At 38.9% G+C, this 12,981-nt stretch overlaps 1 long non-coding RNA gene across 1 annotated transcript in view; it reads left to right on the top strand.

The window, feature by feature from the left end:
• Positions 1-4,399: 4,399 nt before the first annotated feature.
• The window catches only part of LOC134423839 (uncharacterized), a 33,318-nt gene continuing 24,736 nt past the window's right edge, over positions 4,400-12,981 (top strand). The window contains exons 1-2 of the long non-coding RNA XR_010029210.1: positions 4,400-4,483; positions 6,007-6,117. This is a non-coding gene — a long non-coding RNA (uncharacterized LOC134423839). The remainder of the gene's footprint in view (positions 4,484-6,006; positions 6,118-12,981) is intronic.

The raw sequence follows: 12,981 nt of genomic DNA, 5'->3' as shown, positions 1-12,981 counted from the left end.
TTGGAATCTGACAGCTAGAAAATATTCTTAGCTGCAAGTCATACTTATGGTGGCAGAGGAGTCTGAAAAAGGCCACTTTTTTACTTGTTGAAAAGCTGGTCCCAACTTAGGTGATTGCTGTAGTTATTGCTTCTCTCCCCCCCCCCCCCCCCCTTACTGTAAGCTGTTTTGCAAATTATTTTACTGATTTTTAAAAATGTCATGTCACAATGGAAACAGTTTAAATTTGTGTGAAGCCAGGATAAAAATGTATAAATGGAAGTGCATATCAGTGCAGGAACTCACCCATCAGTGTATCCATACAGATTTACCTATAGGTATGCATTACAGAGAGACCAGAATGACCAGGTCTTGTTTGTCAAGCTTTATTAAACTGGAAGTCTCCAAAATTAAAAACAAGAGCTGTCACAACTGGAACAAACTAAATGGTTCTCAGAATTTGCTGCTCTAGAATGTTTTGCTTTGTTATTTGAAAAATGACAAAAATTTACAGTAGTTGCCACCTGTTTATAAAATGAATGGGAGGGTGGTGGGAGGAAAGGAGATTATTTTTTTTAATCCTCCATTGCCACCAGTACATTAACAATGGAGAAAAGTGTTTAAAGAAAAAGAAAACAACGCACCTTACCTGAAGAATAGAGGGAATTTGCTGTTTGTTTTTTGATTTTTGGGTTTTTTTTAAATTAAATTCTTTAGACTTGGGCAAAATACCAAAACAAATTTCAAATTCAGCAGTTACAGGCATTCTTCATCTCTCAGTTAAGGCAATGGAAATCCTCCCATTGACAATCCCTGTGCATTGCACTGTGCTGGAGGCAGAATACACAATAAGAGGGAAAACCTAATCTAAGTATTATGAGTAGATACACCCAAGTGTTGCATAAAATGATTTTGTAGAGCATTATGCAATGTAGTAAAAATGTATGACAGTAAAATATGACTAGGGCTGCTGTATAGAAACACCATAGAAATAAAATAGTTTAGAGCAGAATAAAAGAAATAGAACTACTGACAAGAAAGTAGAATACTGGGGTAAGAAAGAAAAAACCATGATACGCTGAGTCTCTTGTTGAAAATAATTTAATATAGAGCTTTATGTTTTCAGTTATAAAGGGCACTGTTTTAGAGCCTTCTTCAAAGAACTCCACCATTGAGACTAACTCAAAGGAACTTTGAAACAGAAGAGCAAAACCCCCTTGAAGGCAGGGAGCAAGATCTCTAATTTGCTTTGGAGAAGCTGAAGGAACAAAACTCGTGCAGAGATCCCTCCCATTCCCTTAATTTTTATCGGGATTTTTTTTTTCCCAGGCTGCTCAGAAGGTGACTCCCTGGGGCACACCTTGCCAGCCCCCATTATCAGCTGGGGTGGGTCCCTGCTCAGGGATGGGGAATTTGTCAAACAGGGAGCTGTGTGCTGATGAGCGTGCACACATCCCACACCCTGCGTGCCACATCAGGCATTTAATTGCTCTGATTGTGCTCCTAGAAACTCCTCACAGCCTGCTCAATAGCTGCTGCTCTCATTTACATAAACACTGGAAGTTTGCCTGTGCTGGTGCTGTGTCCCAGTTGCAGCTTCTCAGCTGAAAAATTGAAGACAGGAGGAAAGAAAATTCCCTTCTCCCTCTCAGACGCCCATCCATGGGGACATCAGTTCCTACAGAGGCTGCTGTGTTTTGTCAGACCCTAAAAAGGGCCACATGCATGGCCCTGTGTCACCTGTACATGAGGCTCATGGCTCAGAGTAGTGATCCATCTGATTTTCATTTTTTTGCTCTAACCTTTTTGAGGAAAGTGGTGAGAGAGGGGATCAAGTCTGTTTTTTGATCAGGGACAAGCTCAGTTTCAGGCATATTTGAAAAATGAAGACTCTGCTTCCTTTATTGTATCTGTTTAGAACAGCAAAGAGAAATTATGTTCCACTGATGTTCAGAGTCTCTAATTGTAATTAAATGTCTGACAGTGAACAACTGAATTTGTACTCACAACTAAAGAAAAAAGTTTGCTATTTCAGCTGCCTGTTTTTCATGAAGTTGGCAGAATAAGAGGCATCACAAGGAAAAAGCATCTCTTCTATTTATGGGAAATAAATCTCGATTTCTTTTAAATATTATTTAAATGAGACCCTTCTGGCCATATCCATCCCTGCTCTCATTCTAACCAGCAGTTTCAAAAGCTGAGTGAATGGCTATAGTCCCTTGTTTTTATGAGCTGCAGTTAAAAATCCATGAGTTTCCTTTATAGAAATGGTGTCTTTTGAAGCTATTCATGAATTGCCTTTTTTTCCCCTAGGTTATAGGAACCACGGAATTAATCCAGAAATTCAGAATCCACATCCATTTCTATCATCATTGCTGGGTTTGCTTAAGTTTAATACTTTCCTTGTCAGCTTCTTTTGTCTACTTTAATATGATTTTTATTTACTCTGTAGCAGCAAATACCCAGAACACCTATATTTGATTGAAACTTTACCATCTGTGATCTTCATATGTGTGGGACGCGTCTGGTAAATCCAAGTGTAACACTTTCCTGTTTTGCTCTGGCTGCAGATGGGAATTCCTTTTTGATGAGCATTGATTTTCCCAAGGTGCTGTAGGATCATAGCCCTGCAAGGTACCCTTGGTGTCCTCCAAATGTGAGTCCTCAGTGTTCTCCAAATACATACCCCTGACTAAAGGCAGCTTTCCATGAGATTTTGTTCCCCCCTACATTTTGAAGAGAACTGAACAGATCTTATGAAAAGTTTTGGTGGAAATTTCCTGGCATTTATCCCAATTACAGCCCAATAGCTATTACTTAACTGGCAAGAAAATTAGGTTCCTAGAAAACCTGCTGTGTCTCTTTTTTTTATTTGAGGCTAAAAAATTGGCTTTTTTTGCATGTAATGTGTGTGTAGGGTGTGTGGATCTGGGTGTGCAGAGTCTGGAACCAGAATGTGGGAAAATCCCATGCACAGGCACTGGGTCTGACTGCACATGGGCCAGGATGGGTGCAGATACCAGCTCTTCACCCAGCATTTATCTATCCCACACTGTTTCCACTCCTCTTGCACATCAGTGGGTGCAAACTACTTACCCTAATGAATGTTGTTACTGTATTAACTAAAAGCAGACCCGATCCTAGTGCCTTGTGGTAGAATTCTGTGTCTGGGATTGTCAGCCTGAAGCTGGAGATGGGAATGGTGCTTTTTTAGGCAGGATTTGGAATGATTTTGGAGAATTTAGGAATCTTCAATTTGTTCTGCTTGTCAGGAGTATGGTCAATTTGATGAGTCAATGGAGATGTATCCAACCCAGCTCCTGCAGAGTTTTGCTTTATTGTCCTTGATAGTATTAAAACTGGATAATAATTTTGGTGAACTTCTTTGCTATGTAGGTATCTATGTACTGAGTGCTATTGCTGAAACAAAAGTAAGGAAAATGTAAGGACTTTTGAAAGAATCAAGGGAAGAATTACAAATATTCTCAGAATATATTAAAAAATATAATTAGGAAAGGGAGTATGTAGTTGTCTTCCTCCCAGAAAATACATTGCACTGCAGGAGATTTATGGCAGTCGTTGGGTTCAAAAGTCTGAGATTAATCCCTTCAGGTACCTGTGGATATCTGTAGGAGAAAACCTCCTCACCCTCCATTGAGAGGAAGGTGAAAGGACCAGGATGCTGAGACCACAGGCTGTATAATCAGCACCTTCATAATGAGAACATTTACAGATCCTTTGATGATGCTATAGAATGAACATCCATCATATTGCATACACACATTCTTGGGGAGAGAAGGGAGTCTGAGAAGGAAAAAAGTACAAGTTTTAATTTAAAAACCACAAATTTTGCATTTTAAGAGCTCTGATTTTCAAGTGTTCTGTAGAATTTGACATATGATTTTATTAGGTTAGCACAATTATCCTGGAACCACTTATGGACAGCACTGACAAATGCAGCTCTTGGGAGTGTGATTATGAGAAGACACTCAATGTTTCTCAAGTGTTGTCTTTAGTAGTACTTGAGCAATTGACTTTGCAGAGTAATGAGACATCATCTCCAGACTATCAAGATTTAGCCAAGTAATTATTTCTTGAGCTCTAGTTCTGTACAAATATTTAGAGGCTTTTGCAGTGCAGTCACATTTGAATTTTAAGGGATGCTCCATGACTGTAGCTGCACAGGGATGGGTTTATTTATGTGGGATTTTTCAGGCAGATGTTGGAGCACTTCAGCAGGCAGATGTGATGTTTGTTTGGTTGAAGTGCCAAGCTGGCCAGGAGCCCTGTGGCTGCAGCAGAGCTGGTTTGAGTTCAGGATAACTCACTCTGCCTTCCACAGGCTTTGGGAGCTGGGGCTCAGTGCCCTGCTAAGGGGGCTCAGCTCTGGAGCTCTCCTGTGCCCAGCAGGCTGGGAATGTGGGGAGTTTACACCAGACACCATGTGGGCTTAGCCTGTGTCTCCTTCTCTTCCCCATGGCCTAATCCAAATCCCAGTGAAAAGGTGATTCCCCATTTATTTCATTGGTCTTTCAATCAGAACCAGGTAGAAGAAGAAATTCACCAGGACTAGGGTGTCCAGGCATTCACACAACTGAGCTTAGGATGTTTGTCCTTACTGTGTCACATTTCTCTGATGTTTTCTTCCTTCATATAATATTTTATGTTTCCTATCATTACAGCAACTACAATTACCACTTCATTTCAAGTATTTTGCCCATGACTAATCTGTTTTAAGCTGTTTACCTACCAATGGCCAATAAATTCTGAATGTGCAGCCAATTTTTACCAAATCTAAAATGGCAGAAGTTATCTCAGAATCACTGAGTCTCTAAAACTTGTAATAATAATAATAATAATAATAATAATAATAATAATAATAATAATAATAATAATAATAATAATAATAATAATAATAATAATAATAATAATAATAATAATAAGCAGTAGTAGTAATAGTAATAGTAATAGTAATAGTAATAATAATAATAATAATAATAATAATAATAATAATAATAATAATAATAATAATAGTAAGCCAAGGCAGGTGGGAAACAGAATATGTAAACTTAGTGGTTATTTGTGAAGGAGCAGGGGCAATAGGATCTTAGTTTCCTGTGACTGAAGAGTCAACATAAAGATTCACGTTAAAAAAAAGAGAACTGATGAGGATTTATTCAACATGGAGTAAGCCAAAAGCAGAGACTGTTACTTTTGCTTTACAAAAGTCCCTTAATTTGTACATTATCAAGATTTGAGACTGACTTTTGCAGGACATTAATATGGAATAGGGTGCAACTTGGGCTGTTTGCCTTATTTAATACATTTTCTGAAATATCTACATATTTCAGTACAAATTCTTCTGATAATTTTAGTAGCCATGTAGATAATGAAAAGTGTGTTAGGGCCATGAACAGTCAAAAAAATTATGTCCAAACTTCTCAAAGGTTCACCTTGTATTATTCTATCCATCTTGTTTAATGGCTGAGGCTGACGGGGCTAAACAACATGATTATTTTGCTTTAAGCATTTAATTTTGAAAATTTTGTTGATAAGAAAGCAAGACATAATTGAAATCATAACAGCCTAGACCAAGGAGCTCTGAGCTGACACTGAGGCAGAGTTGGAGTTGGTGAAATCCCCAGCGGGGCGCCCTTGGTCCAGCAGCACAAGGCTGCAGCTCATCACACCAAGCCATGGTGAGCTCCAGCAATCTCAGCCTAACTCAGAAAAGCCCTGGAAGGGATATCCCAGTGCTAACCACAGGAGTCAACCACTGCTCTGAATCAAGAGCAGTGTGACAAACTCTTGCCTGGAGTTAATGTTTATGGCTGGTTTTATAAGCTGCTGGAAAACAGGACGTATTGCTACACCCTGAAATATAATGGTGCCTCTGACTGGTGCTATAATAAACTGCAGAGCCTCCTCCCAACCTTTTGGATTAAGTAATAAAAGAAAATGATTAAGAGTGAAATCCCATCATTTATCTTTTGTTGAATAAAGCACTTTTTTTTTTTTCCATCCCAGCTCGCTAACAGCGACAGCCATGAAAATGAATGATTTGGCTTCACCCAAAATGATGGATAATCCTGCTGGAAGAGCATGACAATGATAGACAGACATCTTCTGAAGGAGAAGGTAATAGAAAAGACTGACACTTTGATAGGCACCATGATGAACAAGGCCTGGGGGGCGGTGAGTTAATAGGTTAATGGAAGTGCTCCAGCTCTCCCAGCCCCTTCTATCTCTGTGCTCCTTTTAGAGCTCCTTGGGCAGCAAAATAACGTTGGGAACACTGGGAGGAGAGATGCATTTTGTAATTCACCAATGTGCTTTTTTGTGTATTCCTTAATGCTGTGGTGAAATTAGAATTAAACTGCTTCCTTAAGTGAGGTGTAGGCAAAGCCCACCCTGCCCAAACCTCATCAGAGCTTTGCTTTTACCTCTTCCATCTCTCAGACTCTGCTTGCAGGTAATACAATGTCCTGAGGGTATTGCACATGTTGAATTTAGTCACCTGAGAAATGGATGTAGTCACCTGCTGAAGTTGATGGTGAGCCACATTCTGACATGAACTAAACCAGAATTTAGCCCAAGTAGTTTTATTGATGTCAACAAAATATGTGCCTGGTTTCTTGATCACCTACAAACAGAAATATTTGAATGTCAGGAAAATAAAGAAGTAAGATTTATTCAAATTATTTTTAATTTCTCATAGCTTTCTTATTTATTTCCATTTTTGTCTTTCATAAAAGTGTAATTTTTTTTCTGATAACACAAAATAACATTTATCAATGTGTATTTCATTACTTTTTTACTTTTTTTTTTTCCTTATTAATGTCTGTTTAAAGAGTTTAAGACTTTGCAAACTCCACCATCTTTGCTAGCAATTAAGCTAACATATGTTTTACAAGCTTTTTATGTCTTTTGCATTATGGGATATTTTGGTTTGAGCTAAGAGTTTCTTACTCAGTTTTTGCAACCAACTACAAGAACAGGTCTTGACATGAATGGCTTGTACAATTTTACAGTTAGATTATCAATATAAGGCTAACATGAGAAGAGTAACATAAGTGAGTAATGAGGTAAATAAACAGAAGAAATATAGTGTCAATAAGGAAGCTTTACAACTAAAGGAATTTAAGCCAATATATTTCAGAGCAAGAGAACGTGATGCACAGTTGGCAAAGTCTCTGTGAGACTATAATGAAGAGTCATAATGAAATACTTGTCTCTGTTACTACTAAGAAATAATACATGGCTCACTCTGTGGGCTGGTGGAGGACAGATCAGCTCCCTGACATGCTGCATTAACTGGGACATACAAAATCCTTCTCTGTATTTATCTTTTCCCCTGCTTATTTATTTTTAATGCTCCTGGACATGGATTGTCAACATGTCTGCCTGCAGACGCCACATTTCTGTATAACCTTAAAAGGATTCATGTAATCCAAATAAGCTTGGGGGGTGTATTCTGTAAGCAAATGACAAATGCCTTTATTGGTAGACTTGTAGTCTGGCTTCAGGACACAGCTGATATAAAATATACAGTACATGTTGAAAAGAACCTTTTAATTAGTATATCTAAGCTTTTTATTTGACTGCAAATATGTTTAACTCATCTACCAGTTTTTACTCACTTTCTTATTTAAGTGTTTTCATTAGGTGTATCTATTACTTTCTCTTCATGTACAGGGGCATTTCTGTTTCTGTAGGATGTGTTATGCTGTTATTTGAAACAATGCAGGGTTACTACATCAGGTGTAACCCCAGGTTTAGTGCAGCTCAAGCTGGTTTACATCACTCTCAGGTATTACTTGGCTTTCTAGTACACGACTGCAGGCTGCTAAGCAGGAGCACTGTGTGGCAATTTCATATGATGGAACAAGATCTTTCAGAATTACAAATCCCATTACCCTGCTGGCCTCTGGCCTGACCCCCCTACACCAAGCCACAGGTTATAGGAATGTTAACACTAGGTCAAAACAATGTCAGAGCAGAATAATTCACAGGACAAAGTGTGTCCTGGTGCAGAGAGTGTGAGGGCACACTACAGACCAGGAAGGGTGGCTAAACTGATCTCTGTGCTTTTGAAATTTATTCTGGTCCCAGACAGTGAGGATGAAGCACACAGCAGATTATGATGTTCAATCTGTTTTATTTCTTCTCACAGGATATTGCATATATTTTTACTCTGTGATTATTATGAATTAATCAGTAGTGCCTGTGGGTGGTACCACAATTAAAAGCTTCTTCTCCAGGGAATTTACACAAATAGAACAGAGGACACAACAACAGTGTGTGCTCCATAAAGAGAGCACACAACAAAGTGCCAGACAGGAACAATGATTACAAAAGAGGTGATCCAGGACTGAACCTCATGGCTATCATCCCTGAACCTCATGGGTATCATCCCTGCCTCATTTTCTCTCTAGCAATGAGCTGGTTAATTCTGTCTTTCATTTATAGAACTTAAAAATGTTCATTTCAAGGGGCTATGCAAGCTTGTGTTATTTTACATTAACTAATGATCCATGGAGAAGACAAGACATCCATCTTTCTGGAGCAAGTCACTGCATGATTTTGTACCTTAGCCTTCTCATCTGTAGAATCTAAAGAATGACTGAGTTTCCTCTGCAAAATGCCTGAAAGATGCAGAGGAGGAGGAGGATGCCACACTTCTGCAGTGTCAGCACGGATGTCCTGGTACACAAGTCACTGCTGTGGTACATGGGAAATGAAAAATTTGATTTCAGCTTGCTGCCCTTTCAGCATGTGCAGGCAGTGACAGTCCTGGCAGGGCCATCACAGCCCCTGTCTCACTGCAAGGGATGGAAATGGAGGGGCTGAACCAGCTCTGGGATTTACTGCTGACAGAAATGTGGAGCTCAGATGTACTTCTGGCTTTATGCAGATCCTCAGGGCTGTGGTGCATTACATGGACACTTCAATTGCAGACTGATTTAGAGTTTATGTTTTTTGTGCTATTTTTAGCCTAAGAGGTTCATGACTGAGCCTTGTATCTATAAAGACAATTCAAGTAATAACAGTAATGAGCTGTAGATATCTGTGTTTTAACAGCATACTGGCTGCACAACCCGTTGGTACTTGAAAACAGAAATGCTTTTGAAATAAAACCCACTACACCTTTAGTCCAGGACAATTCCCAGATCACAGACTGTCCATCTCTTTCATTTTTAGTATGCCCTCAATGTCAATTACCTTTTTAGTTTACCGCTTTTCCCCCAGAAAAACAAAGTTGACATTAAGCTGTGTTCTAAAAGAACAAGCTGATCTGAATGTTAAATTAATACATATCTATGCATGCCCATATATCTATTTTCACTGCGAGGCACATATTTCAAATGTATCAAAAGATTTTGTCATTTACGTATGAAAATTAATTCATAAATCTTTTTTGTATTTACAGCAGCCCTGGCAGAGTTTATCAAAAATGAGCTGCCTTACAGAACTATCAATGGATTAATAAAAAGAATCTGATCTAATATTCATGACACAGGAGACAAATGTAAACGGTCAGGCAACTTCATCTTTTTATTCTTGGAGAAATGTTGTTTTTTTCATAACTTTTCCTTGTAGGTTTTGTTTTCTCATTTCATAACTGCTTTAACAAAAGAACTGTGCCATCAATTTTGCTAGATTGCATTATTCATGTGGAGGTAATACACACCAAATTCAATGCACAAAGGAAAGAAATACAAAAGAACATTCTATATTATTATTCATATAAACCCAAGAAAACTTCCAAAATCATGCTGTCCTATTATATTTATGACCCAATAATATTGTTTAGCTGTGTAGTTCTTAATGTCCAAACACATCTTGCTGCCCTGTTGCTCGGAGGAAATCATGGTATCTATTTGTTTATCCTGATTACCTTTACAACTTGATTTTTCTCTGAGACCCATGCAGCCAATAACTAATTTGGGGAAAGGATTATTCTTACACTCAGGTCTGTGACCCGAGCTGCTGATTGCAATGGAAGCTATTAGCCTATTCCAGAGGAATGTGAAAATTAAATCTTTTGTTAGGATCGCACTCTTGCTGGGCTCTCCAGACACTTTTTGAAGGCCATTTTTGTGCTGATGGTATTAACTTTGGGGTGATCCTGGAATGAGGTTTTTTTAGGTTCTCCTAGAAGCAGGTCTGCCTGATCCAAGGGGTCTGCTCAGCTTCCTGCTCTTATTTACTGTCAGCCTGCTCCTTTCCTGCTGGACCTGGCTTAGGGGGAACCCAGCAGTGCTGGGTTAATGATTGGGCTCAGTGATCTTAAAGGCCTTTCCCAACCTTCACCTTTCATTTTCTGACCTTCCTTAATTATATTTCTGAGAAACCTCCCAGTCTCACCTAGCTGGGTGCTTGGGAATTTATTGAAATCTTTATTTGACTACTGCATAATTCACAGGAAGGTGCTCAATAATTTCTGGGCCAGATTCTCTTCTGGTGGAAAAGGGTGTGGATGTCAGGCAGGCAGCTCTCCTACCCCAGAGTGGCCATCTCAGAGTCACTGCTGCTCTTGGACTGTGGGAGATGCAGCATTAAGCTTTTTGGTCTGCTCAGGTGGTGTTACCTTGCATTCAAAAGCAATTAGAGTCCTCAGTATTGCACACATACCATTTACTTGCTTTCTAATTTAGTACTATACTGAGGACAAATTACTTTCCAACAGAAAATGTCAATGGTTCCATAGCAACCAGAGGTACCTGAGAGCTTTCCTTTCATGTTAAATCCCATTAGAAGAGCATCAAGCCTGGTGCTTTATGCCTCATGTTGGTGTGAGAGAGTGGCTGCTGCATCCAAGCAGCAGAGCCAGTCCCTGGAATCTGCTCCTTGCATGTGCTGGAACCAAAATCTAAGAGGCCACCATCTTGTTCTGTCAGAGGTTGGGTGCTTTATTTTAATTAACTTCAACAATTGCTTCAACAGACAGAAGGTTGTTTTAAATGGGTTTCATCATCAGATTTTTTATTTTGTGGAATGGCTTGATTTCGTGCTCAGAAAGTGTGAAATGAGAAGTTACTGCAAAAAAATCAGTCAATATTAACAACCTTCCAGCTGCTTTCCTCCTGAAAAAAATGGTAACCAATGCTGCAGTCTGACCCTACACAGACTATTGGAGAGGCAAAAATAATCTGATTTTTGTTTCCTATGGTTGTCAAATGCGTTGTGCCCTGTAGACTGTTTTTGCCATGAACTGAGCAAAGACTATCTTCATGGGTTTTAAACTGGGATTCTCCTGGGGAAAAGCCAGCTCCTGCTTGAGCAGCCTTACCCCGGGGCTGTGCACTGGTGCAGAAGGCAGGGAAAGCAGAAAGAGATGGGAAACCATTGCACTGTGAGATGGTGACAGGTGATTCCTTTTGTTCCTGCAGTACCTGGGATGCACAATGACACGAGGTTATATCTGCCTCAGCTATTGCCTCAAGATAAACATTAATTTTCAGTGATTTCTCCAGTTTTATAGTTCACTCTCCAACTGCTGTGTACAGGTTGCTTGGCCTCATTAGGCCCAGCACTATGTGAGTTTGTATTTTTCCCCCCAGAAAAAGGAGTGCATTTGGAGACTTGTCCCTGAGCAGGTGCTGAAGTTCAACTCAGCACCCAAATGATCTGCAAATATGCAAGCAGCAAAAACATAGGAGCTTGCAAATGCTTTATATTGGTGGTATACATACTTTTTTCTCAGCTCTTAATACAAATTAACTGTTTAGTTAGGATTTTATTGACTGGCTGTTTCAGCACTGAAGAAGTTTTGGGGTCAATTTAATGAAAAAAAAAGGGACTGACTTCTGGCTTTGCTTCTTTGGTCAAAAATGAGTTATGGTCTCAATAAATCAGAACACAAAGTAAGAAATTTGTCTTTGTTGAGCTTTGTATGTGGAAAGAAATGAGCTTCAGCTGATGTGGGATTTGGTAAAATTAAATATGCCTGCTGGGAAAAGCTGTTATTGGATATTATAAGAAAAGATTGATTTCAAAAAGCTCAGACTGTTGTATGAACAATCACTGAAATCAGTATTTTTATACAGCAAAGGCATAAAAATTCCAATGAAACAATGAGGCACAGTTTCTTCGTAGAAACAGGATTCCAAAATACCTTGAGAAGAATGAGGCAGGTGCCCCAGGGTTGGCATAGTGATGAGCTTTCTGCTTGCTGTACACCTGAACAAATGAACAAACTAAATGTGCACATTGCTCAGCATGGCTACACCTTCTGTTGCCTTTTCTGCCATCTTTTTCAGTGCATTTTTTGTGAACATGATTTTATTATCCTAAATGAAAAGCATATTTCATACCATATCTGGACTCTTCCTAAAACTTTAATTTCCTTACTTTCAGCTTTACTCAGCTTATAAAAGATAATTGGGCTGCACTTGGGTAGACCCTGTGCACTTGGATGTGCAGAAAATTATTTTCCCCAAATAAAGCACCTCACAGCAGACTGGCTGTGTTGTCATGTTGTTTCGACTTTGATTGTGTTCTGAATAATCCTGAAGTGATCCCTAATTGTTGTTTTTTTTTTTGTTTATCTCAGTCAGATTTGGGGGGTTACTCGTTTGCTTTCACTTAATTGTGTTGTTGGCCATGTGAGGGATAAAACCAAGCATTTAAGTCTTTGACTGGCAGCTGTGCTTAGCTAGAAGTGCAGTTATAGGTTATAAAAGTAGACTAAGGGTCTTTTTAAAATGTTTTATATGTCGTGTTTGTATGTCACACATCACTTCATTTTTTATAAGCTCAGAATTATACTTGTGGACTGTGACTCATAATCCATAAGAAATATATATAGGTATTTAAGATTTCTAACAGAAATGAAGCATGACAGTTGCAGAACTAAAGCTGATTCTTGTAAGAATAATAAATCCATGGAAATCATAGAAACACAGATCATTGCACAGATAGAGACCAATATAACAAACCAATAAGCATAAGGATGCCCAAGGAGAAAAGTGATTATGAAAAATAACAAAGAACTTATGC

This window comes from Melospiza melodia, chromosome 12 (genome assembly GCF_035770615.1).
Source record: "Melospiza melodia melodia isolate bMelMel2 chromosome 12, bMelMel2.pri, whole genome shotgun sequence".
NCBI classification, from domain to species: domain Eukaryota; kingdom Metazoa; phylum Chordata; class Aves; order Passeriformes; family Passerellidae; genus Melospiza; species Melospiza melodia.
This window is presented reverse-complemented; position numbering and strand designations above follow the sequence as displayed.